This window comes from Rattus norvegicus, chromosome 2 (assembly GCF_021556685.1).
Source record: "Rattus norvegicus strain SHRSP/BbbUtx chromosome 2, alternate assembly SHRSP_T2T, whole genome shotgun sequence".
Taxonomy (NCBI): Eukaryota; Metazoa; Chordata; class Mammalia; order Rodentia; family Muridae; genus Rattus; species Rattus norvegicus.
The window spans coordinates 91,303,866-91,330,325 of record NC_141535.1 but is presented as its reverse complement, the minus strand read 5'-3'; the positions used below and the strand labels follow the sequence as shown (position 1 = coordinate 91,330,325).

General features: G+C 36.1%; 1 long non-coding RNA gene across 9 annotated transcripts in view; it reads right to left on the bottom strand.

Annotated features, from left to right (window-relative positions):
- LOC147996159 (uncharacterized) overlaps window positions 1–25,653 on the bottom strand; it is a 92,284-nt gene extending 66,631 nt beyond the window's left edge. For 3 of the 9 annotated variants that reach the window (XR_015671262.1, XR_015671264.1, XR_015671269.1), the window contains exons 1-3: window positions 25,502–25,653; window positions 18,781–18,915; window positions 13,394–13,446 (exon numbers count right to left, since the gene is read on the bottom strand). This is a non-coding gene — a long non-coding RNA (uncharacterized LOC147996159). Of the gene's footprint in view, window positions 1–11,401; window positions 13,269–13,393; window positions 13,447–18,780; window positions 18,916–24,205; window positions 24,385–25,501 lie in introns of those variants that run through there. The other 6 variants (XR_015671273.1, XR_015671272.1, XR_015671263.1 and 3 more) reach the window with 5 other exon arrangements.
- Between the last annotated feature and the right edge of the window lie 807 nt (window positions 25,654–26,460).

Sequence of the window (26,460 nt, the reverse complement as noted above, 5' to 3'; positions counted from 1 at the left end):
TTGAACAATGCTCTACTCAATGATAACCTGGTCAAGGAAGAAATAAAGAAAGAAATTAAAAACTTTTTAGAATTTAATGAAAATGAAGATACAACATACTCAAACTTATGGGACACAATGAAAGCTGTGCTAAGAGGAAAACTCATAGCGCTGAGTGCCTGCAGAAAGAAACAGGAAAGAGCATATGTCAGCAGCTTGACAGCACACCTAAAAGCTCTAGAACAAAAAGAAGCAAATACACCCAGGAGGAGTAGAAGGCAGGAAATAATCAAACTCAGAGCTGAAATCAACCAAGTAGAAACAAAAAGGACCATAGAAAGAATCAACAGAACCAAAAGTTGGTTCTTTGAGAAAATCAACAAGATAGATAAACCCTTAGCCAGACTAACGAGAGGACACAGAGAGTGTGTCCAAATTAACAAAATCAGAAATGAAAAGGGAGACATAACTACAGATTCGGAGGAAATTCAAAAAATCATCAGATCTTACTATAAAAACCTATATTCAACAAAATTTGAAAATCTTCAGGAAATGGACAATTTCCTAGACAGATACCAGGTATCGAAGTTAAATCAGGAACAGATAAACCAGTTAAACAACCCCATAACTCCTAAGGAAATAGAAGCAGTCATTAAAGGTCTCCCAACCAAAAAGAGCCCAGGTCCAGACGGGTTTAGTGCAGAATTCTATCAAACCTTCATAGAAGACCTCATACCAATATTATCCAAACTATTCCACAAAATTGAAACAGATGGAGCCCTACCGAATTCCTTCTATGAAGCCACAATTACTCTTATACCTAAACCACACAAAGACACAACAAAGAAAGAGAACTTCAGACCAATTTCCCTTATGAATATCGACGCAAAAATACTCAATAAAATTCTGGCAAACCGAATTCAAGAGCACATCAAAACAATCATCCACCATGATCAAGTAGGCTTCATCCCAGGCATGCAGGGATGGTTTAATATACGGAAAACCATCAACGTGATCCATTATATAAACAAACTGAAAGAACAGAACCACATGATCATTTCATTAGATGCTGAGAAAGCATTTGACAAAATTCAACACCCCTTCATGATAAAAGTCCTGGAAAGAATAGGAATTCAAGGCCCATACCTAAACATAGTAAAAACCATATACAGCAAACCAGTTGCTAACATTAAACTAAATGGAGAGAAACTTGAAGCAATCCCACTAAAATCAGGTACTAGACAAGGCTGCCCACTCTCTCCCTACTTATTCAATATAGTTCTTGAAGTTCTAGCTAGAGCAATCAGACAACAAAAGGAGATCAAAGGGATACAGATCGGAAAAGAAGAGGTCAAAATATCACTATTTGCAGATGACATGATAGTATATTTAAGTGATCCCAAAAGTTCCACCAGAGAACTACTAAAGCTGATAAACAACTTCAGCAAAGTGGCTGGGTATAAAATTAACTCAAATAAATCAGTTGCCTTCCTCTATACAAAAGAGAAACAAGCCGAGAAAGATATTAGGGAAACGACACCCTTCATAATAGACCCAAATAATATAAAGTACCTCGGTGTGACTTTAACCAAGCAAGTAAAAGATCTGTACAATAAGAACTTCAAGACACTGAGGAAAGAAATTGAAGAAGACCTCAGAAGATGGAAAGATCTCCCATGCTCATGGATTGGCAGGATTAATATGGTAAAAATGGCCATTTTACCAAAAGCAATCTACAGATTCAATGCAATCCCCATCAAAATACCAATCCAATTCTTCAAAGAGTTAGACAGAACAATTTGCAAATTCATCTGGAATAACAAGAAACCCAGGATAGCTAAAGCTATCCTCAACAATAAAAGGACTTCAGGGGGAATCACTATCCCTGAACTCAAGCAGTATTACAGAGCAATAGTGATAAAAACTGCATGGTATTGGTACAGAGACAGACAGATAGACCAATGGAATAGAATTGAAGACCCAGAAATGAACCCACACACCTATGGTCACTTGATTTTTGACAAAGGAGCCAAAACCATCCAATGGAAAAAAGATAGTATTTTCAGCAAATGGTGCTGGTTCAACTGGAGGGCAACATGTAGAAGAATGCAGATCGATCCATCCTTATCACCCTGTACAAAGCTTAAGTCCAAGTGGATCAAGGACCTCCACATCAAACCAGACACACTCAAACTAATAGAAGAAAAACTAGGGAAGCATCTGGAACACATGGGCACTGGAAAAAATTTCCTGAACAAAACACCAATGGCTTATGCTCTAAGATCAAGAATCGACAAATGGGATCTCATAAAACTGCAAAGCTTCTGTAAGGCAAAGGACACTGTGGTTAGGACAAAACGGCAACCAATAGATTGGGAAAAGATCTTTACCAATCCTACAACAGATAGAGGCCTTATTTCCAAAATATACAAAGAACTCAAGAAGTTAGACCGCAGGGAAACAAATAACCCTATTAAAAAATGGGGTTCAGAGCTAAACAAAGAATTCACAGCTGAGGAATGCCGAATGGCTGAGAAACACCTAAAGAAATGTTCAACATCTTTAGTCATAAGGGAAATGCAAATCAAAACAACCCTGAGATTTCACCTCACACCAGTGCGATTGGCTAAGATCAAAAACTCAGGTGACAGCAGATGCTGGCGAGGATGTGGAGAAAGAGGAACACTCCTCCATTGTTGGTGGGATTGCAGACTGGTAAAACCATTCTGGAAATCAGTCTGGAGGATCCTCAGAAAATTGGACATTGAACTGCCTGATGATCCAGCTATACCTCTCTTGGGCATATACCCAAAAGATGCCTCAACATATAAAAGAGACACGTGCTCCACTATGTTCATCGCAGCCTTATTTATAATAGCCAGAAAATGGAAAGAACCCAGATGCCCTTCAACAGAGGAATGGATACAGAAAATGTGGTACATCTACACAATGGAATATTACTCAGCTATCAAAAACAACGAGTTTATGAAATTCGTAGGCAAATGGTTGGAACTGGAAAATATCATCCTGAGTGAGCTAACCCAATCACAGAAAGACATACATGGTATGCACTCATTGATAAGTGGCTATTAGCCCAAATGCTTGAATTACCCTAGATCCCTAGAACAAAGGAAACTCAAGACGGATGATCAAAATGTGAATGCTTCACTCCTTCTTTAAATGAGGAAAAAGAATACCCTTGGCAGGGAAGGGAGAGGCAAAGATTAAAACAGAGACTGAAGGAACACCCATTCAGAGCCTGCCCCACATGTGGCCCATACATATACAGCCACCCAATTAGACAAGATGGATGAAGCAAAGAAGTGCAGACCGACAGGAGCCGGATGTAGATCGCTCCTGAGAGACACAGCCAGAATACAGCAAATATAGAGGCGAATGCCAGCAGCAAACCACTGAACTGAGAATAGGTCCCCTATTGAAGGAATCAGAGAAAGAAGTGGAAGAGCTTGAAGGGGCCTGCGACCCCAAAAGTACAACAATGCCAAGCAACCAGAGCTTCCAGGGACTAAGCCACTACCTAAAGACTATACATGGACTGACCCTGGACTCTGACCCCATAGGTAGCAATGAATATCCTAGTAAGAGCACCAGTGGAAGGGGAAGCCCTGGGTCCTGCTAAGACTGAACCCACAGTGAACTAGTCTATGGGGGGAGGGCGGCAATGGGGGGAGTGTTGGGAGGGGAACACCCATAAGGAAGGGGAGGGGGGAGGGGGATGTTTGCCCGGAAACCGGGAAAGGGAATAACACTCGAAATGTATATAAGAAATACTCAAGTTAATAAAAAAAAAAAAAAAAAAAAAGGAGGCAAGCTACACCCTAGAAAAAGCAAGAAACTAATCATCTTAGCAACAAAACAAAGAGAAGAAAATTGCACAAACATAATCTCACATCCAAATATGAATATAACAGGAAGAAACAATCACTATTCCTTAATATCTCTCAACATCAATGGACTTAATTCCCCAATAAAAAGACATAGATTAACAAACTGGATACACAATGAGGACCCTGCATTCTGCTGCCTACAGGAAACACACCTCAGAGACAAAGACAGACACTACCTCAGAATGAAAGGCTGGAAAACAACTTTCCAAGCAAAAGGTCTGAGGAATCAAGCTGGAGTCGCCATTCTAATATCAAATAAAATCGATTTTCAACCAAAAGTCATCAAAAAAATAAGGAAGGACACTTCATAATCATCAAAGGAAAAATCCACCAAGATGAACTCTCAATCCTAAATATCTATGCTCCAAATACAAGGGCACCTATGTACATAAAAGAAACCTTATTAAAGCTCAAAGTACTGCACCTCACACAATAATAGTAGGATATTTCAACACCCCACTCTCATCAATGGACAGATCAAGGAAACAGAAATTAAACAGAGACATAGACAGACTAAGAGAAGTCATGAACCAAAGGGACTTAACATATATTTATAGAACATTCTATCCTAAAACAAAAGGATATACCTTCTTCTCATCACCTCATCATATATTCTCCAAAACTGACCATATAATCAGGCACAAAAGAGACCTCAACAGATACAGAAAGAGAGAAATAATCCCATGTGTCCTATCAGACCACCACAGGCTAAAGATGGCCTTCAATAACAACAATAAGGAAAGAACACCCGCATATACATGGAAGTTGAACAATGTTCTAATCAATGATAAATGGTCAAGGAAGAAATAACAAAAGAAATTAAAGACTTCTTAGAATTTAATGAAAATGAAGGTACAACATACCCAAACTTATGGGACACAATGAAAGCTGTGGTAAGAGGAAAACTCATAGCTCTGAGTGCCTGCAGAAAGAAATGGGAGGGAGCATATATCAGCAGCTTGACAACACACCTAAAAGCTCTAGAACAAAAAGAATCAAAAACACCCAGGAGGAGTCGAAGGCAGGAAATAATCAAACTCAGGGCTCAAATGTACCAAGTAGAATTAAAAAGGACTATACAAAGAATCAATAGAATCAAAATCTGGTTCTTTGAGAAAATCAACAAGATAGATAAACCCTTAGCCATGCCACTCAGAGGGCACAGAATGTGTGTCCAAATTTACAAAATCAGAAATGAAAAGAGAGACATAACAACAGAATCAAAGGAAATTAAAATATCATCAGATCCTCCTATAAAAGTCTATATTCAACAAAACTTGAAAATATGGAAGAAATAGAAAATTTTCTAGACAAAAATCAGGTACCAAAGTTAAATCAGGAACAGATAAACAATCTAAACAACCCTATAACACCTAAAGAAATAGAAGCAGTCATTAAAAGTCTCCCAACCAAAAAGAGCCCAGGAACAGATGAGATTAGGGCAGAATTTTATAAGACCTTCAGAGAAGACCTCATACCAATACTGTCCAAACTATTCCACACAACTGAAACAAACATAGCACTACTGAATTCCTTCTATGAAGCCATAATTACTCTTATACCTAAACCACACAAAGACCCAACAAACAAAGAGAACTTCAGACCAATATCCCTTATGAATATTGACGCAAAAATACTCAATAAAATTCTTGCAAATTGGGGTTGGGGATTTAGCTCAGTGGTAGAGCGCTTGCCTAGGAAGCGCAAGGCCCTGGGTTCGGTCCCCAGCTCCGAAAAAAAGAACCAAAAAAAAAAAAAAAAATTCTTGCAAACTGAATTTCTAGACCGCATCAAAGATCATCCATCATGATCAAGTAGGCTTTATCCCAGGTATGCAGGGATGCTTCAATATATGGAAAACCATCAATGTAATCCACTATATAAACAAACCGAAATATAAAAACCACATGATCATTTCATTACATGCTGAAAAAGCACTTGAAAAAATTCAACACCGCTTCACAATAAATGTCCTGGAAAGATCAGTAGTTCAAGGCCCATACCTAAACATAATAAATCCATATAAAACAAACCAGTAGCTAACATTAAACTAAATGAAGAGAAACTTGATGCAATCCCATTAAAATCGGGAACTAGATAAGGCTGCCCATTCTCTCCTTATTTTTTCAATATAGTTCTTTAAGTCCTAGCCACAGCAATCAGACAATGAAAGAAGGTCAAAGGGATACGAATTGGAAAGGAAGTAGTCAAAATATCTCTATTCGCAGATGATACGATAGTATACTTAAGTGACTCCAAAAGTTCCACCTGAGAGCTACTAAGCGTGATTAACAACTTCAGCAAGTGGCTGGGTGTAAAATTAACTCAATCAAATCAGTAGCCTTCCTCTACACAAACGATAAACAGCTAGATAAAGAAATTAGGGAAATGACACCCTTCATAATAGTACCAAGCATTGTACAATACCTTGGTGTTACTTTAACCAAGCAAGTGAAAGATCTGTATGATCATAACTTCTATTCTCTGAAGAAAGAAATTGAAAAAGATCTCAGAAGATGGAAAGATCTCCCATGCTTGTGTATTGGCAGGATTAATATAGGAATAATGGTCATTTTACCAAAAGCGATCTATAGGTTCACATGCAATCCCCATCAAAATTCCAATCCAATTCTTCATAAAGTTAGACAAAAAAAAATTGCAAATTTATCTGGAATAACACAGCCCAGGAGAGCTAAAATTATCTTCAACAATAAAAGGACTTCCGGGGGAATAACTATCCCTGAACTTAAGCAGAATTACAGAGCAATAGTGATGAAAACTGTACGGTATTGGTACAGAAACAGGCAGATAGACCAGTGGAATAGAATTGAAAATCCAAAAATGGACCCACACACCTATGGTTACTTGGTTTTTGACAAAGGAGTTAAAACCATCCAATGGCAAAAAAATAGCCATATTTTCAACATGAACAAAGCTCAAGTACAAGTGGATCAAGGACCTCAATAAAACCGATACACTAAATCTAATAGAAGCTAAAGTGGGAAAGAGCCTTGAACTCATTGGCACAGGGGGAATTTCCTAAACAAAACTCCAGTGGCGCAGGCTCTAAGACCAAGAATTGATACATGGGATCTCATGAAACTGGAAAGCTTCTGTAAGGCAAAGGACATACTCAATAAGAAAAAATGGCATCCTACAAATTGTGAAAATCCCACATCTGATATAGGGATAATATTGAAAATAAATAAAGAACTCTAGAAACAAACCACCAAACAACCCAAACAATTCAATCAAAACATGGGGTATGGAACTAAACCAACTATTCAAAAGAGAGGAATCTCAAATGGCAGAGAAGCACCTAAAAAAAATGTTCAAATTCCTCAGTGATCAGAGAAATGCAAATCAAGCAAACCTGTGATTCTACCTTACACAATCAGAATGGCTAAGAACAAAACTTAACATGTGACAACACATGTTGCAGAGGATATGGAGAAAGAGGAACACTCCTCCATAGTTGGTGGGGTTGCAAACTGTTACAACCACTCTGGAAATCAATTTGGAGGTTAGTCAGAAAATAGAGTTTTCTCATCCAAAATCTCATAATTACAGTTTCGTCTTCCTCTACTTCTCCCATTCCTTGCTTACCTCTCTCACGCTCCCCTTCAGATCGACTCCTTTTCTGTCTTTCAGTAAAAAAGACACTCTCTAAGAAATAGCACAACAAAACAAAATATAACAGAACACAGAAACCTATCACAGCTAATTTGGAAAAAGTAAGCCAAGAGAAGAAAAAGAACGCAAGAGATGGGGTAAATTCGCAGATAGATATTGCTTACATTCAATTTTGTCATGGAATGTTGTATTTTCTGCATCTATGGTGATTGAAAGTTTTGCTGGATATAGTAGTCTGGGCTGGAGGCAAGCATTTGTGGTCTCTTAGATTCTACAGGACCTCTGTCCACACCTTTCTGGCTTTTAGAATTTTCATTGAGGATTCAGGTCTGCCGCTGCATGTTACATAGTCTTTTTTCCTTATAGCTTCAAAAATTCTTTCCTTTTAGTATTATACTATTTGAAAATTATGTGCCAAGGGAAAAAAATTTTTTCTGGTGCAATCTATTTGGTATTCTATATGCTGCTTGTGCTCAGATATGAATCTCCTTATTTAGGTTAAGCATTTTTAGAGATTGTAATTCTAGGCACTAATATTTGCCTTTTCTTTTTTCGGTGGGTGTTTTATTTCTTGATTTGTGTTTCCTCTCTGCTTCTTAGGTGAGTGTAGTTCTTATATGTTGTCTATAGGAAAATCTTCTGAGATCCTGATAGGTGTGGGCCCTGGGGATTCCAGGTAAAATATGTTTCTGGTTATTGGGATATAGGAATGAATATGTGCTTTCACACATGGGTGAAAAGTGAGGTGTTCCACCAGCATCTGTTGCTTAAGTATTTGTCAAGGAATGGGGACAGCGAGGAGAAGTCTCAGCAGAAGGTCTATTATAGAGCTGGGATGAGAGTGAGGGATTGGACTTGGAGGAATGGACGGAGGGGTGCAGATCTGCAGTTAGCCTACTTGCTCTCATGATCAAAGTAGCTTGTGGGTTCCCAGGGAGAGTTTGCTTGAGTTGAAGGATACAGATGCATCAAATGGGTTAAAAGAAGATAAACTGTTGGGACTCCTAGAGATGAAGGAGTAGGGATGTATCATATGTATATACATGATATGTATGCATCACATATATGTATATGATGAATACATCTTCTAATCTCCATTTTTGTCATGTTAATTTTTAAAAATAAATTTTTCTGGGAAACATAAATACCTTTCTTCCTCTGTAGTATTATTGTGCTAAAATATTGCTTTCTATTTCTCATGTTTCTTCATCAAAGCAGTGAACAAGAAATTTCATTCAGTTAATAAGTGAAGGCCATGTTGAATTATGGGTTCACTACTTAAAAATAGAACCCCACATTTATCAGCAGCATGATAATGAGTCTTAAGTGTTTATTATTTCCCCACTAGACATAACATGACAGGTTCTTGATCCATGTGGACTTGAGCTTTGTACAAGGAGATAAGAATGGGTAGATTTGCATTCTACATGGTGACATTCTGTTGAACCAGCACCAATTTTTGAATACACTGTCCTTTTCCTACTGGATGGTTTTAAATCCTTCCTCAAAGATCAATTGACCATAGATGTGTGTGGGTTCATTTCTGGGTCTTCAATTCCATTCCATTGATCTACCTGCCTGTGTGTTTACCAATACTATGCAGTTCTTATCATGATTGCTCTGTAATACTGCTTGAGAACAGAGATGTTGATTCCCCCAGAAGTTCTTTTATTGTTCAAATAGTCCTCACTATCCAACCCTTTTTGTTATTCCAAATGAATTTGAAAATTGCTGTTCCTAACTCTAGGAAGAATTGAGTTGGAATTTAGATGTGGATTACATTTTATCTGTAGATTATTTGGCAAGATGGCAATTTTTTCTATATTAATCTTGCCAATCCATGAGCTTGGAAGATCTTTCCATTTTCTGAGATCTTCATCTATTTCTTTCTTCAGAGACTTAAAATTTTTGTTATACAGATCTTTCACTTGCTTTGTTAGAGTTACACCAAGGTTTTTTATATTATTTGTGACTAGTATAAAAGGTATCATTTCTCTAATTTCTTTCTCAGCCCAGATATCCTTTGAGTAGAGGAAGGCTACTTATCTGTTTCAGTTAATTTTCAATCTAGCCACTTCGCTGAAGTTGTGTGTCAGCTATAGGAGTTCTCTGGTGGAATTTTTGGGGTCACTTAAGTACACTATCGTACCATCTGCAAATAGTGATATTTTGACTTCTTCCTTTCCAATTTGTATCCTGTTGACCTCTTTTCATTGTCTAATAGCTCTGGCTAGGACTATACTATACTAGTACTATACTATTAGTATATTAAATAGGTCGGGAAAGAATGGTAAGCCTTGCTTAGTCCCTTATTTTAGTGGGATTGCTTGAAGTTTATCTCCATTTAGTTTGATGTTGGCTACTGATTTGATGGATATTGTTCTTACTATGTTTTCCAAAGGGCTTTGAAGTTCTGATTTTTACAAGAATTTTATTATGGAGGTGTGTTGAATCTTGTCAAATGCTTTCTCAGAATCTAATGAGATGATCATTTTTTCTTGTGTTTGAGTTTCTCTATATAGTGGATAACATTGATAGATTTCCATGTATTGAATCATCCCTACATCTTTGGGTTGAAGCTTACTTGATCATAGTGAGTGATAATTTTGATATGTTCTTGAATTTGTTTGTGAGAATTTTATTGAGTATTTTTGCATCACTATTCATGAGGAAAATTGGTCTGAAGTTCTATTTCTATGTTCAGTATTTATGTGGTTTAAGTATAAGCATAATTATAATTTCAAAGAATGAATTGGGTAGTGTTCCTTCTGTTTATATTTTGTGGAGTAGTTTGAAGAGTATTGCTCTTAGGTCTTTTTTGAAGGTATGATAGAATTCTGCACTAGACCAATCTGGTCCTGGTTATTTATTTATTTATTTATTTATTTATTTATTTATTTATTTATTTTTGGGAGACTTTTATTTACTGCTTCAATTTCTTTAGGGCTTATGGGACTGTTTAGTTGGTTTATATGATCCTGATTTTAATTTGGTACCTAGTATCTGCTTAAAATATTGTCCATTTCATCTAGAGTTTTCAGTTTTGTTGTATATAGGCTTTTGTAGTAGAATCTGATGATAGTTTGAATTTATTCAGATTCTGTTGTTATGTCTCCCTTTTAATTTCTGACTTTGTTAATTTGGATACTGTTTCTGTGCTCTCTGTTTACTCTGAATAAGGGTTTATCTATTTTGTTGATATCCTCAAAGAACCAGCTCTTGGTTTTGTTGATTTTTTGTATAGCCCTTTTTGTTTCTACTTGGTTGATTTCAGCTCTGAGTTTGATTATTTCCTGCTCTCTACTCCTTTTGGGTGAACTTACATCTTTTTCATCTAGAGCTTTCAGGTGTGCGGTCAAGCTGTTAGTGTATCTTCTCTCTCCAATTTCTTTTTGGAGGCACTCAGAGCTCTTACTTTTCCTTTTGGCACAGCTTTCTTGTGTCTGTAATTTGGGGTACGCTGTGCCTTCATTTTCATTAAATTCTAAAAAGTCTTTTATTTCTTTATTCCTTCCTAGACCAAGTTGTCATGGAGTAAAGTGTTGTTCAGCTTCCATATGTTTGTGGGCTTTCTGATGTTTTTGTTGTTATTTAAGACCACCCTTAGTCCATGGTAATCTGTTAGATTGCATGGAATTATTTCAATCTCATTTTATCTATTGAGGCCTATGTTCTGATGAATTATATGCTCAATTTTTGAAACAGTAGCATGCGTTTCTTTTGTTTTAGGATGAGATGTTCTATTAATGTCTGGTAAATCTATTTGGTTCATGATTTCTCTTAGTTCCACTGTGTCTCTGTTTAGTTTCTGTTTCCATGATTTGTCCATCGATGAGAGTGGGGTGTTGAAATCTCAATGACATACAGATTCTGAAATGTAGTTTTTGATCCTACAAGATTTTAAAAGTTTCATAATTTTATTTGCAAATGGTCATATACCTTTCTTTAAGTTATACAGATAATATACAGAGGCCAGGCAACTGGATCTTAAGTCATCAAAGTAAGACAAATAACCTCTGATGTCCCTCCTTAATTCAAGACCACATCTACATAAATGTGCATACATTAGACCTCTGAATTATAGAAAACATTCATTAAAAGTTTATTACTGTTTAACTTTCAGTACATCCACGAAGCTTAGTGATAAAGTCAATTAATTTTCCTAATATATCTCTTAAAAACATAGTTTTCTGTTTCATAATTAAACCTGTTTATATGCTTATACTTTAATTACACAAAATATTCCAAACTAAACTCCACATTACTCCAATTTAGTAATCCTTTTTCTTGTTTAAATTAAATTTTCAGTGTTTAAAATAGAATAAAGAGAATATGAAGTGTGTACCTCAACTAATTTTGATAAGTTTACTTAATAATCATCTTATACTTTATTTTCAGATAGAATAATTATTAGTAAGATACTTAACATAGAATTGTATGAGAATATGAATAGATACCAACTATAACAGCATGAATCTTAACTGGTTGTGTGCTTTGAAAATGCATGTATTTTTGTATATTATTTTATTTTCCAGTCTTCCATAAGACTGCTGATGTTGGCTATCACTTCTTAACCATCTATTTATTTAGTTTGTATTACAGGCTTCAAGATAATGCAGGAGTGATTCTTAGAGAGGAGAACTCTTTTGAGAACCACAAAAATAAAAATTGAAAAAGAACAACAGGTGACCTAAAAGGTCACTCTTAGGAGAGGACTTAGGTAAGTTTAAACCATCAACCATGACAACTGCTAGACGGTCAGCACAAAATGAACTCAGTAATATTTTTGTGGACTTCTTGTCTCATGATGGTTCATTTATTATTGTATTTTTGTTTTATTAGTCTTATTCTTTTGTGTTTTATGTTTGATTTTTTGTTTTTATCGTGTGTGTGTGTGTGTGTGTGTGTGTGTGTGTGTGTGTGCATGCGTGGTGTGTGTTGTGCATTTTCTGTTTTTTAATTATCCTTTAATTGATTTTAGTGTTGTTACTTTCATGTCTGTTTGGTTTCTAAAATGAGAAATAAAAGGAATGGATATAGGTAGGTGGTAGGCAGGAAGCATTTGAGAGAAGTTGCAGAAGGTCAAACCACAATCAGAATGTATCATATAAATTTCTTTTTCAATTACAAATATAAAACCATTCCCTAAACCCATAATAGTGGGATCTATAAAAATTACATCTATAATGGGTGTATTTCTTAATGTTTATAATGAAGAATATATGCAGCTCTCTTTTATGCACATAATTCATATGTTTAAACTTTACGGAAAAAGTTGTAACTTTTAAAAACAAATGTAAACTCTGAAACTCTCAATGAAATAGGAAAGAGATATTTTAAACTGTCATTACATAAAATGAAAGGGAACACAATTTGGGTGAGTAGGAAGGGGAGTTGGTCTGAGAGAAACTGGGAGGTAAGAATGAATATGAGCAAAAACAACATATGAAATTCTCAACCACTACAACTTTAACTATCTCGAAAAGAGAAAAGAGTCAAGTGATGAAATAAGAAAATGTTATAGAGTTCTTTAGCTATCCAATAAGTAAGAGACAAATCCATCATGAGATATTATTATTCCTCAATCAGAGAGAAAAAGAGAGAAAAATTTATCAGTGTTTTAAATGTTCATAAGTCATGGAATGACTTGTACAATAAGAAGTGATATAATAAACTGAAACAACTGAAGAAGATTGTTTCTCCAACTGGATTCCAGATATCCTGTGGCCCAGAAAACTTTTCTTGTACCTGTAAACATACATGATGGCCATACTTGAATATAATGAAACATTTGAGCAGTATCATACATATTAGCCAGTAGGTACACAACATGTATGTTTACCAAGACTAAGTAGAATTCATTTTATACTTACACCAATAGCAATTCCTGAACTTCTAGGACTCCTAACAATGTAGGTGAATCTTCCTGTTTAAAAAACAAAAACAAAAACAAAAACAAAAACAAAAACAAAAACAAAAACAAAAAACACACATGAAATAAAATGTAGAGTGTGGTTCCCATTTAACTACAATGATGATGACAACAGCAACAAAAAATTCTGATAGGTCTGCCTTTATGTATTACTTGGTCCTTCCCCCTTACTGCTCTTACTATCCTTTCTTTTTTTATGGATTTTGTATTTTGACTATTATGTGATGGTAGTAATTTTTTTATGGTCCAACCTATTTTGAGTTCTGTAGATTTCTAGAATGTTCAGGGGCATCTCATTCTTTAGATTAGGTAAGTTTCTTCTAAAATTTTGTTGAAGATATTCACTGGCCCTTTGAGTTGGGAATTATTGCTCTCTTCTACATTTACTATGCTTAGGGTTGGTCTTCTCATTGTGTCCCAGATTTCCTGGAAGTTTTGGGTGAGGAGATGCTTGCTTTTTGCATTTTCTTTGACTGTTGTGTCGATGTTTTCTATGGTATCTTCTGCCCCTGAGATTCTCTCTTCAGTCTCTTGTATTCTGTTGGTGATGCTTGCATCTAGGACTCCTGTTCTCTTTCCTAGGTTTTCTATCTCCAGGGGTTATCTCTCTTTTTGATTTCTGTATTCTTTTCATTGTTTCTATTTCCAGTTTTAGATCATGAATGGTTTTGTTCAATTCCTTCACTCATTTAGTTGTGTTTTTCTGTAATTCTTTAAGGTATTTTAGTGTTTCCTCTTTAAGGGCGTCTACTTGTTTACCTGTGTTTTGTATTTCTTTAAGGGAGTTATTTATGTCCTTCTCAGATTTCTCTGTCATCATCTTGAGATGTCTTTTAAATACAAATCTTTCTTTTATGGTGAGTTGGGATATCCAGAACTTCCTGTTGTGGGAGAACTGGGTTCTGATGATGTCAAGTAGTCTTGGTTTCTGTTGCTTAGTTTCTTGTGCTTGCCTCTCACCATCTGGTTATCCCTGATGTTAGTTGATCTTACTGTTTCTGACTGGAGCTTGGCCCTCCTGTGGGCCTCTGAGCTTTTGATCTTAAGAGTGAGAGTACTCCTGGGAGATCAGTTCTCTCCAGGCAGGTTTTGGGTCCAGAGGGCTGTGGTACAGTCTTAGCTCTGGGTGCAGATGGAGACTGGAATGGTCCCTGTGATCTTTTACATTTTTAACTGAATGTTTTGTTATTTTCTCTAATTTTAGTGTAAATCATTTATTTAAGAGCCCTTTATTCTTTTAGTGTAAATTTTACTCATATTTATATCTAATGAAAAGGTATAAGATAGCTCTTAATCATAGCAATAGAGTCAGCTTTACATATGTCAAATTTAAAGTCACTCAAATGAAAAAATAAAATTAAAAATCTAATTTCCCATGATTTAGTATACATTTTATTCACTAAGCCATCCTTTTATTTATTCATGTGTTCCCAAGTACAAATATTCATTAGTGTGCTTATAAATACTTCATTATGTGTGGTAAATTCTTGATATGCTAAATGCTGAATGGCTTACTTTTATTTTCGATGGAATATTCTAACCAAATATTAATCAGTATACTCTAAAGTCACCTTTCAGAAACTCTACCTTTTAGATTGTATTTTCTATAGACATCTAATCCCTTGGGTTTTTTTCTTTCTATTTCCTCTTCCATGATGGACCCTGAGACTTCTATAGAGAAATGTGATGGAGATATTCCATTTAAAGATGAGAACATATCAATCTCTTATTCACTACATATGAAGTGTTGGCACAGATGCACATGTGAACTCACAAGGGCAGAAAACACATGCACAAGCTTTGAACAAGATCAAGCCAATGATAATCCAAATACAAATAGGGTAGGGTTAATCAAATCCCTCTACTTTGTGAGAAGTACTATGCTAGAGACCTCGTGAGGAAGGTAGAGTCACTTTTCTTCTTGGCTGTTTGCCCAGAGTGGCAAATACTATGCTCTGGTAGCTGGTCCTACATCTATGCTCATAAAGGGAGCACTAAGTGGACAAAAAAATCCATTAAGTTAAAAACAGAAAGAGAGGGGAAGGAAGAAAAGAGAAAGAATTGAAAGAGTGAAGGAATCAGATAGTTTGGATCCAAACATACTATAATCACAAATGAAAATTAAATACAGTATTTTAATGATTAAAATGTCAAAAATGCAGTTTTTATTTATTGTTTATTCATAAGTGATCAATGATCAGATTCATCTTTTTAAATCTCAGAATTATGAAAAACAGTTAACAGGTGGAGTGTAGAAAGTTTTCAGAATAATGTAAGATGAATCCATGAACTAACTGCCTTTTTAGTTGGTTTGTTTGTTTAAGAGAGAGAATGGTGTTGTGGTACAACAGAAATCATTCTCCTTAATGAAGCAATATTCATTCTCATACACACAGTGATACACGCCATGAACACAGTTGCATATTAATACATTCCTGAAAGACAAAAATGGGACGGGGCATTAAGCTGTTTCTAAGTAAAAGAGATCTCATATCATTTAGAAGGTTCTGCATATACTCCTTAATAACCTCTCTCTCTCTCTCTCTCTCTCTCTCTCTCTCTCTCTCTCTCTCTTTTCTCTCTCTCTCTCCCTGTGTGTATTTGTGTGTGTGTGTGTGCGTGCGTGTGTGTGTGTGTTTGTGTGTGTGTGTGTGTGTGTGAGTGAGAGAGAGAGAGAGAGGGAGGGAGAGAGACTAGCAAGTAATTGTGCCCTATGCACAGATAAAGAAGTTTTTATAATAATCATATGAAAATGTTAAAAGTTTAATATTATCCAAGATGGCTAATGATAAACCTGAAAAAATTAAAATTTGACATTTTAGAACTTAATTGAGGTTTTTTTAAAAATATCACATGTGCTTAGGATGGGAATGACAAATATAATGACATGGATAATAGCAAGTTTTCAATAAATGTTTCTGTGAAGTTGTGTGCATGCAAGGTTCTAAGCTACCCTTCACTTTGGTTCTCCCCTCTTCTTTGCCCAGATGGCACAATTTGGTGTTATGGCCCAGCTTTGGCTTGTGGCCATGAGCTGTAACTTTTTTCCAGTGCCTGTATTGATTTTGAGGTCTTGCCAGGTTGGCTTTTGTGGCTATGCAAAGAAGTACATGTTAACCTTTCACATTATTAATTCTTTCTTTCCTTTTTTTCATCTTTATTGACTTGGGTATTTCTTATTTACATTTCGATTGTTATCCCCTTACCTTTCCGGTCAACATCCCCCTATCACCCTCCCTTTCCCATCCTCCCTTCATTACCGCCCTTCCCCCAACAATCACATTCACTGGGGGTTCAGTCTTGGCAGGACCAAGGGCTTCCCCTTCCACTGATGCTCTTACTAGGCTATTCATTGCTACCTATAAGGTTGGAGCCCAGGGTCAGTCCATGTATAGTCTTTGGGTAGTGGCTTAGTCCCTGGAATCCCTGGTTGGTTGGCATTGTTGTTTATATGGGGTCTCAAGCCCCTTCAAGCTCTTTCAGTTCTTTCTCTGATTCCTTCAATGGGGTCCTGTTCTCAATTCAGTGGTTTAATGATGGTATTCGCTTATGTGTTTGCTGTATTCTGGCTGTGTCTCTCAGGACAGATCTACATCCGGTTCCTGTCAGCCTGCACTACTTTGCTTCATCCATCTTATCTAGTTTGGTGACTGTATATGTATGGGCCACATGTGGGGCAAGCTCTGAATGGGTGTTCCTTCTGCCTTTGTTCTAAACTTTGCCTCCCTATTCCCTCCCAAGGGTATTCTTGTTCCCCTTTTAAAGAATTCTTAGTAGAAAAAAAAAAAGAAATGTATTTTTATTTAGTGGTAATTTGAAATTATAACATTTTTCTGACATTTGTTCTGATTTTAAAAATTATATTCAGGCTTCAGGAAAAATTATCAGTTAGATATGTTAGATTTTCATGAATATATTTTTGTCAATATGTCTATTCCTGATGTATTTACAGGGCATATTATTTTTGCAACTTGCTTGATAAATGAATACTCTGAGTTCTTTTTATATCTCTATTCTAAAGGCCATGAGATTAAATGAAATTAACATTTATTGAGCATGAAGTATGCATCAAACACTTGACCTAGAGTTGAAAAATTATTTCTATTTAAATATAAATATTCCTTGGTTTACAAAATCTAGTAATTACCTATCGTGTGTTTATTGCAGAAACACATGTGTTTATTCATATATGAATATATGTAAGGTTATATGTTTATTCCTGATAAATGGTTTTCAAAAATACTGTGCTAATTAAATGGTAGTGAGTTGAATAGGTATGTGACAGAGAAAGAGAATAAGATTAGAGAAATTCTTGGGAGTATAGCTATTAATTTTTTATTTTTCTTTTTTGCAGATAGAAAATTTCACAAATTTGGTTTTGGAGAAAGGAAGGAATTTGAGAAAAATTAATGTGCTATATCTGATTCTTACTGGAGCTATAAATTATACTATTAAAAATTATGTCAGACATAATTCTTGTGATGTGGTCTCATAGTTAATTTTCTTTGGTGCATGTCCATTCGCATTTTCATCTCGGCTATAGGCTATCTCTCTTCCTTTCTGCTGGCTATCGTAGGTCATGGAAACTGCAATCTGGTCTCATTCACCCTTCCTTCATTCACCTTCAGGGCACTGGCCTCCCCTAGGGCCTGCCTCCATCTGTTCTGGTTGTATGAACATATTAACCTGAGAAAGGATGTGATGTGAAGTCAGGAAATACTTGGAGACTGCTAGTCAGGCTGTATTAGTTCCTGCACTGCTTCCTATCTGGGACTGCGCTACCTGGATTATGTAATTATACCCCTTTTAAGGCTGCTGTCTTTACCTTTTAGAATAAGAAACATACATTCACATAAGTAGCATAATACACATAACTCTGGGATTCATTAGGGACACATGAACCTGAATCCTTTTATTAGCACTCTATTCTTCCAGTAAGTAGAAAACAGAAACAGAGATAGACAGACATGCTGTAGCTTTCATTGGTGATAGTTGCTTTAATTTGAAAAACTGCTGGATACTTAGGAGGAGAGATATAAAGTCATATGATACAGCTTGTCAAGGAAAGAATAAAGGGTGAATCAATAGTTAAAATAACTGTTGCCTAATTTTGTTTTTGTTCTTCATCTAACTATCTTAAGTGGAGGAAATGAGTAGTGCTGCTGAGTTAATGTCTGCTATGATTGCTGTTGACGTAAAAGAGCAAACTAGAGTTCAGCCTAAAATGAAATTAATAGTTTGAACAGCTACATGAAGCATCCTCAATGGAACTACCAAAAACATAGAGAGTAAGATGTAGCAAAGGTCATTAGAGAATCTACTACTCACACTTTTCTAGAAAACAATCGTTGAGTGTAGTTTACAGCATTCTAAAAGAAGACATGTGTCGGGAGATTCATGTAGACTTGAAGGCCAGCACAGTGCTGTACATGGTTTGGCAGGTTCTGATTTGTTTTCGAGAGCCTGAGGTGAAGGAAAAAGCACAGAAGCATAGTTTACATGGCTTAAGGACTAAAATCAATTTAAATTTAAAAAGGCTTCAATAGCCTAAAGTAAGGATAAGCAAAAGACAAAACCCACATTCTGAGCAACAAGGTAGGCAGCAGCTACTAATTGACAGGCTTAATTGATGGGGAGGCTAAGACACCAATGCTTTGGAGAATTATTAGTAACTCCAAGGACTGAATGAGCAAATATATATGTGGACATGAAGTTATAAAGATTAATGCATCCTTTCTATCTTTCTAGCAAAAGAACACAGATGTCTTTTTCTTGTATGATATTTTCACAAGTTTGCTATAATGAATCTAACATTTTTTAGATTTTTAAAATTTTTTTATTAATCATCCCATTCACGTACATATCAAATTATATCCCACTTCACAGTTACCTCTCAACAAGCCCCACATTCCACAACCTCCCTCTCCTACCTCCCATTTGCCTCAATGAAGGCGCTCACTACACCCACCGACCTGCTCCTCTTCCATCCCTCCAGCATCTCCCTACACTGGAGCCTCAAACTTCCACAGGACCTAGAACCTCCCTTCCCATTGATGTCAGACAAGGGCATCCTCTGCTACAAATATATCTGTAGCCCTATACACTCCTTAGTTGGTGTTCTAACACCTGGGAGCCCTGGGTGGCCCAGCCAGCTGACGTTTTTCCTATGGGGTTGCAATCCCCCTCAGCTCTTCCAGTTCTTCCACCAGCTACCCCACTGGGGTTCCTGAGCTCAGTCTGATGGTTGGCTCCAAGCATCCACATCTGCATTGTTCATTTGCTGGCTGCACCTCCGAAGGAGCACTCATACATGATTCCTGTCAGCAAGTGCCTCTTGGCAACTGCAACATTGTCAGGTTTGGTGTATGAAAACAGGATGAATCTCCAGGTGGTGCAGATGACCTTTTCTTTAGTCTCTGCTCCTTCCCCCCACCCCCAACCTTCCATTGGACAGAAACATTTCTCGGTTAAAAACTTTGAGATGGGTGTGCAGCCCCATTCCTCCACCAGGGGCTATGCCTATCTACTGGAGGTGGTGCCTAAAGGTTCTATCTTCACTTCTCTGTTAATAACATCCCTATTTGGTCCTGGGAGCCTCCCATTTCCCTAGCATCTGGGACTCTCCAGTGGCTATCCCCATTTCCTCATCCCTCAGCGTTACATATTTTTATTCAATTTCCTGTCCTTCTGTAACTCTCCATGTCTACTTTAGTACCTCACACTGTCCCGTCTATTTCCTCCCCCTCCTCTCTCCCTTCCAAGTCCCTCCTCCACCTCCTGCTATCATCCTGTTCCCCCCACAGTGCAGGATAGAAGCATCCACACCCTGGTCTTCCTTCTTCCTAAGCTCCATGTGATCTGTGTCAGTTGTATCCAGGGCATTGTGAGTTTTTTGTATGAATATCAACTTATTAGTGAGTACGAACTGTATGTGTTCTTTTGTGACTGGTTTACCTGACATAGGATGATATTTTATAGTTCCATCCACTTATCTGCAAATTTCATAAAGTCATTATTTTTAATATCTAAATAGACCAATTTGAAATTTTATTTGGAATAACAAAAATCCCAAGGTTGTGAAAACTATTCTCAACCATATAAGTACTTCCGGGAAAAACCCTACCTTGACCTCAAGCTGTACTATACAGCAAGTGTACTATAGAGCTGTACTATAAAACAATAGTGTGTGGTACAAAGACAAGAAGGTAGATCAATGAACTAGAATTGAAGACCCAGAAATGAACACACACACCAATGGTCCCTTGATTCGGACAAAGGAGCCAAAACCATCCAGTGGAAAAAAGACAGCATTTTCAACAAATGGTGCTGGTTCAACTGGCAGTCTGCATGTAGAGGAATGCAAGTTGACCTATTTTTATATCCTTGCACAAAGCTCAAGTCCAAGATCAAGACCCTCCGTGTAAAATCAGATACACTTAATTTAATACAAGAGACAGTGGGGAAGGACCTCAACCACATGGGCACAGGAGAAAATTTTTTGAAAAAAAACACCAATGGCTTATGCTCTAAAATCAAAATTTGACAAATGGGACCTCATAAAATTGAAAAGCATCTATAAGGCAAAAGACACAGTCCATAGAATGAAATGGCAACTGACAGATTGGAAAAAATCTTTACCAAGACCAGATAGAGGGCTAATATCCAAAAAATAGAAAGAACTTAAGAAGTTAAACTCCAGAGAGCTAAATAACCCTATTAAAAATGGGATACAGAGCTAATCAGAGAATTCTCAACTGAGGAATCTCACATGGCTGAGAAGTACTTAAAGATTTAGAAACATCCTTAGTCATCAGGGAAATAGAAATCAAAATGACCCCAAGATTTCACCTCATACCAGTCAGAATGGCTAAGATCAAAAATTCAGGTGCAACAGATGCTGGCGAGGATGTGGAGAAAGATGAACATTCCTTGATTTCTGGTGGGATTGCAAGCTGGTACAACCACTCTGGAAATCAGTCCAGTGGTTCCTCAGAAAATTGGAAGTAGTTCTGCCTGAAGACCTAGCTATACCACTACTGGGCATATACCCAAAGAGGCTCCAACATATAACAAGGACACATGCTCCACTATCTTTATAGTAGCCTTATTTATAATAGTCAGAAGCCAGAAACAACCCTGATGTAGATACAACTTTTAATGAATGGATCAAAGAGAAAGTAAACTGGTATTTAATATTTAGATCATCACATGCTCCTTGGCATAACAGCATAGAAACCTGGGAAATCCATCTCAAAGACAGTGTGCAGTATTTCCCCACTTTTTCCAAGTAATTTTTATAGGGTTCTCAATGCTAGTACATTTATGACTGGAGCGTTTAAGTTCTGAGTCAGGTGGCTCTAGAAATATATGCGTTTTACCAACGCACAAGATGATTCTCCATTCCATAGAAAAAGGAGGAAGATCAGAGCTTTCCACGATACCTTGTAACTTCAAAAATTATAAAACTGTGGTCTCAGAAGTACATGAAAGGAAAATGGCTATGGAAAATCTAACACACCACTTTTTGCCAACAAAGATACTCTTTACTTTTCTGATAATCACTGTTCAGCCATGTGAAGAGGGAAAGAGTATTAGGAAATTGGTCGCTACCCTCAAGGATCAGAAAGCAAGGTTAATGGCACTGGGTAGCAAAAGTGGCTCCTCCACAATGAAAGAAGCTGGCAGATACAACAGAGGCATCTCCATCTATTAGAAAATGGATTTTTTTTGCAAAGAAATATAATAATACTTGAAGGTACAACAGATAATTTACATAAATAATATATTGCAAAGTAAATTTTTAAAAAGGCAAGATTGTATACAACTAAACTTTTTTTAAGGAAAATATTCAACATAAAAATTGTATAGCCACTTAGGAATAGAGATGAAGGCAGAAAGATCCAAAGTTCAAGAGCAACACCCATAATCTCATGCATACACACACATGTGCACGTGCAAACACAATATTAAGGGAATAGAGGAAATATAAGTGACAAGAATGCAAGGAATGAACAGGACCAAATTATGATTAAAGTTCTAATGAGACTCTATTTTGTGGACTTAATATAGACTAATAAAAGAATAAAACTGCTGTTCAATATTTACCAAGAATGTTACAAGGGGCAGGGTTGATAGACAAACTAATTACTGGCTAACAATATTAAAAGAAAAAAGGTGACACCATTATTTAAAAATATGGATATGTAAAAATTGACTACACAAATTGACATTTTACAAAAATGCATAAAATATAAATATTTTAGATGGTATAGGTGTCGATCTTATTTATTTTTTTATCTCATGATACTATGGAAGCTTTTATTATGAAATAAAATTGAATAAAATACATAGGTTTAACTGAATTATATAGGATTTTTTAAATCTAGGATTATACAAAAAGAAACTGTTTAAAGGTTATCAAGTTGTTTGCCCTAGAGTTCATTCTCACTAGTTAAATGTTATAAAAAGAGGCTATTAATGGTATAAAATTCTTCTTATAATAATTTTACAATTAAATAACAAATTTATTGAAATAAAAATTTACCAAGCTATAATAGGGCATGCTTTATAGAATATAAACAATACACACATAACTACCAAGAAAATAAATACATGACTATCAAAATTTTGCTCAACATCATTAGTCAACATCAAGTTAGAAGTTTAGTGAGTCGATACATAGTATCAATAGGATGGCCAAAATTCATCCAAAGCACCGGCTATAGCGTGGTTATATTTCCCATATTTTAGTAATATCAATGTAAAATAGTAGATGTTTAGAAAATATTTGTTAATGTCATATAATAAAACTGCACAATAGTATGCATCATGAACAAGAAATTCTACTCTTATTTATCTACAAAATGAAATGAAATATGTAGCATGAAATAAAATTTTCAGAACATATGCATACATATCAAATTTCAATTGATTAAAACTTAAGCAGTTCTCAATGATTATTAACTGTAGAATAAAAGAGTACATTATGCTGAAACACTCAATAAGGTGTACTAAGGAGAGAACATACTCTTCATTTAATGTGAATGAGTTATGAGGAAGCAGAAGAAAGTACTCATGAAATGCAAAAGATCCAAGGATGAAAAAAAAAGACTTTAGAATAAAGCATAATACTTTAAATCTTATTGTCAAAACGTCAAAATCAGGAGCAATTCCAGAACACAGGGGAAGGTATCAATGTAGGTATCAATGTAGGTACCAATGTAGTAAAGAATATTGAATAAATACTCAAATATTAACTGTACAGCACAATACAGAGTAAAAGCTTATTGACAAAAACACAAACACGCCAACAACAGCAACACAGGTGCATCGTTAGGAGATGAAGACTCATCCTGTAAGTAAGACAGGGAACTGTGATGGAGCACCTGCTTCCTAGTGAAGGTTAAACCTGTCATTGTTCAGTGTTCATGATACATTATTTGGCAGCCAAATCGACTTTGTTCAAGCTAATATTACATTGCTTATTATAGGATGCCACTTACCTATAGTCTAATTTGGTGACAGTACGTGTCAAAAGTATGTAGCATTTCAATATAGCATGCCATACTTTGTAACTACATTTGGAATTTAGACTTGAATTCTGCAAAGTCCTCAGTGGATCTGCTGCAACAAGGGCAGAACACTATTGTTCTTTTAATGCATGTGGTGCAGGCTTATAAATGATTCAAACAAATAAGGGTTAGGGTTATCAGCTTGTACCCTATATGCTAAAGAAATAAAGAATTTTACTTACAAATGCTGTTCAATAAGAGCATTGAAGAAAACAAAACCCCCATGAGCTGTATAAGAACAGAAATTTAACATCCATTGCCCTGCCCAGGAATCACATCGCTTCTAGAATACTAGGAATTGTAGTTCCAGGGAAATAACAAGAAAAACAAGTCATGAGAAAGTACAGTGGCCTGTAGGCTCTCCTAAGTCCCTGCAACACCTAGCTTGAAGGCATTCTCAGCTACAAAATGGTTCTGACCAAAGTCCATCTTTTGGTCAGTATTTAATATTTAAGAAGTACTTGCTTCAAACTTGGAGCATAATAGTGGAGTTAGTTTTTCTGGTGAATTGCAGGATTTAACAAGCCCAAATTTATAATTATTCTTTTATAATGTTGCAATACTGTAGCTCCTTGAGAAGTCTATCAACCATTTAAGACTGACCTTAACATGAAATGCTGAGAGCTCAAAAGTTATTAAAATATTTTATATGACAAGTTCAAAATAATCTGCAAGTGAGTTTGTCACAGGACTTCTAAAATATGTATATAATTTAGAAGTGTTCTTAGCAAAATCTAAAGTTTCTATTTAGAAAAAAATCAGTTTATCAAATTATGATTTAAGAATGAAACTGTGAGTTTAAAATATTCTTTCCCATTGCCATGTTGGTCAGACTTTGTGGATAACTGCATTATTTTCATTTCCTAATATACTAAATCGTGATTAAAAATAAAAAAAATAGGGTCAGCAATGTGGCTTAGTAGGAAAAATGTGTGCTGTGCAATACTGACTACCTAAGTATGATCCTTGCAAGCTATGGTAGAAGGGAGAAACCAGATTTCAAAGGTTGTCCTCTGACCTTCACATGAAGTCTTGTGACACATATGCTCGCTCTGTCTCTCTCTGTCTCTGTTTCTGTCTCTGTCTCTCTCTGTCTCTCTCTCTCTCTGCCTCTGTCTCTGTCGCTGTCTCTCTCTCTCTGTCTCTGAGACACACTCACAGAAATAACAAAATTAACAGTTACACGTTATTATTATTACTATTGTATTATTACACATTTTAGAAAGTAAAGAACACCTGTTACTTATATCATTCTATTAAATGAAAGGCATTTAACATTTTAAACATGTCCCACAGGCTCAGGATTTAACACATTCAGCCTAACATTGTTGTTGAGTGCATTTTAATTTGAAAGCCACTTATAGTTTGTTTGTAGGTTAATACTATGAATAATTTTGACAACACCATTACCTTTAAAGGCTTTGATCTTATTTATCATTTTTACATTTGAAGTACAAAAGACTGTTTACTTAACATACCTTTGGCTCCTTGCTAGGTTATACCATCCAATGTGGCCCCTTTCTCCTGACTGTTCCTAAGGAGCGCTTGCTTACCTTGTCAGGAATCATTAGGGTGCCAATCTGCCTGCATTAACCTTGTTCTGCCTCTGAAAACAGGCAGATGCTGTTCTAAGTGCTCAGCAGCTGAAAGGACTTCTTTTAATGCAGTTGTTTGCTTAAGAAAATGTAGGAGTAAGAGAAATCAATTTGAAAAGCTGAGAACAGAAAGTGAAGATATTACCTTCACATTGAGGCATACTTGAGGAAGAGCCTTTGTTTATTGTGGCTGGAATTCTCCAAATAATTGCATTATAGTTCCTGTCTGTTATTTGTGTGTTATTGAAAGAATAACACCCTAACACTGCTCAGCCCCTCTTCCCTCTTGTTAGACCTTGGGTTTGAATCATAATGGTGGATTAAGTTTCAACTGCAGAGAGTGTGAGAACTGCCTCCCTATTCAAAAGCAAGCTTTGTGCACCCACAGTTTCACAGGGCAGCTTGCAGACTTCCTTTCTGCTTCACCTTCCATTTATTACTTCGTTTTCCTAGAATTCTCCAGGTGCTTGAATGCATTTGTTTGTATGATGTATATTTATTCAGTGAGGCATGTAATGTATTTATAAGTTATATAGTCAAGAATTACACAGAAGGAAACCAGGCTTTATTTAAATTGCCATAAAAACATACTTTGTCAAAAAATGAAAAAAGAATTTAGCTAAGAAAAAAGGAATAACACTAAAATCCAGTGAACATCTTTGATTGTGTTTATTTTTTTATTCATTTTATAATTCATTGCTTACAAGAGTACCTAACCTTAAGTCTAAACACATACACGTGTGTGTGTGTGTGTGTGTGTGTGTGTGTGTGTGTGTGTGTGTGTGTGTGTGTGTTTGTCTGCTGTGGACTTTTGGGGAAAATATACAAACATTCACTTTGTA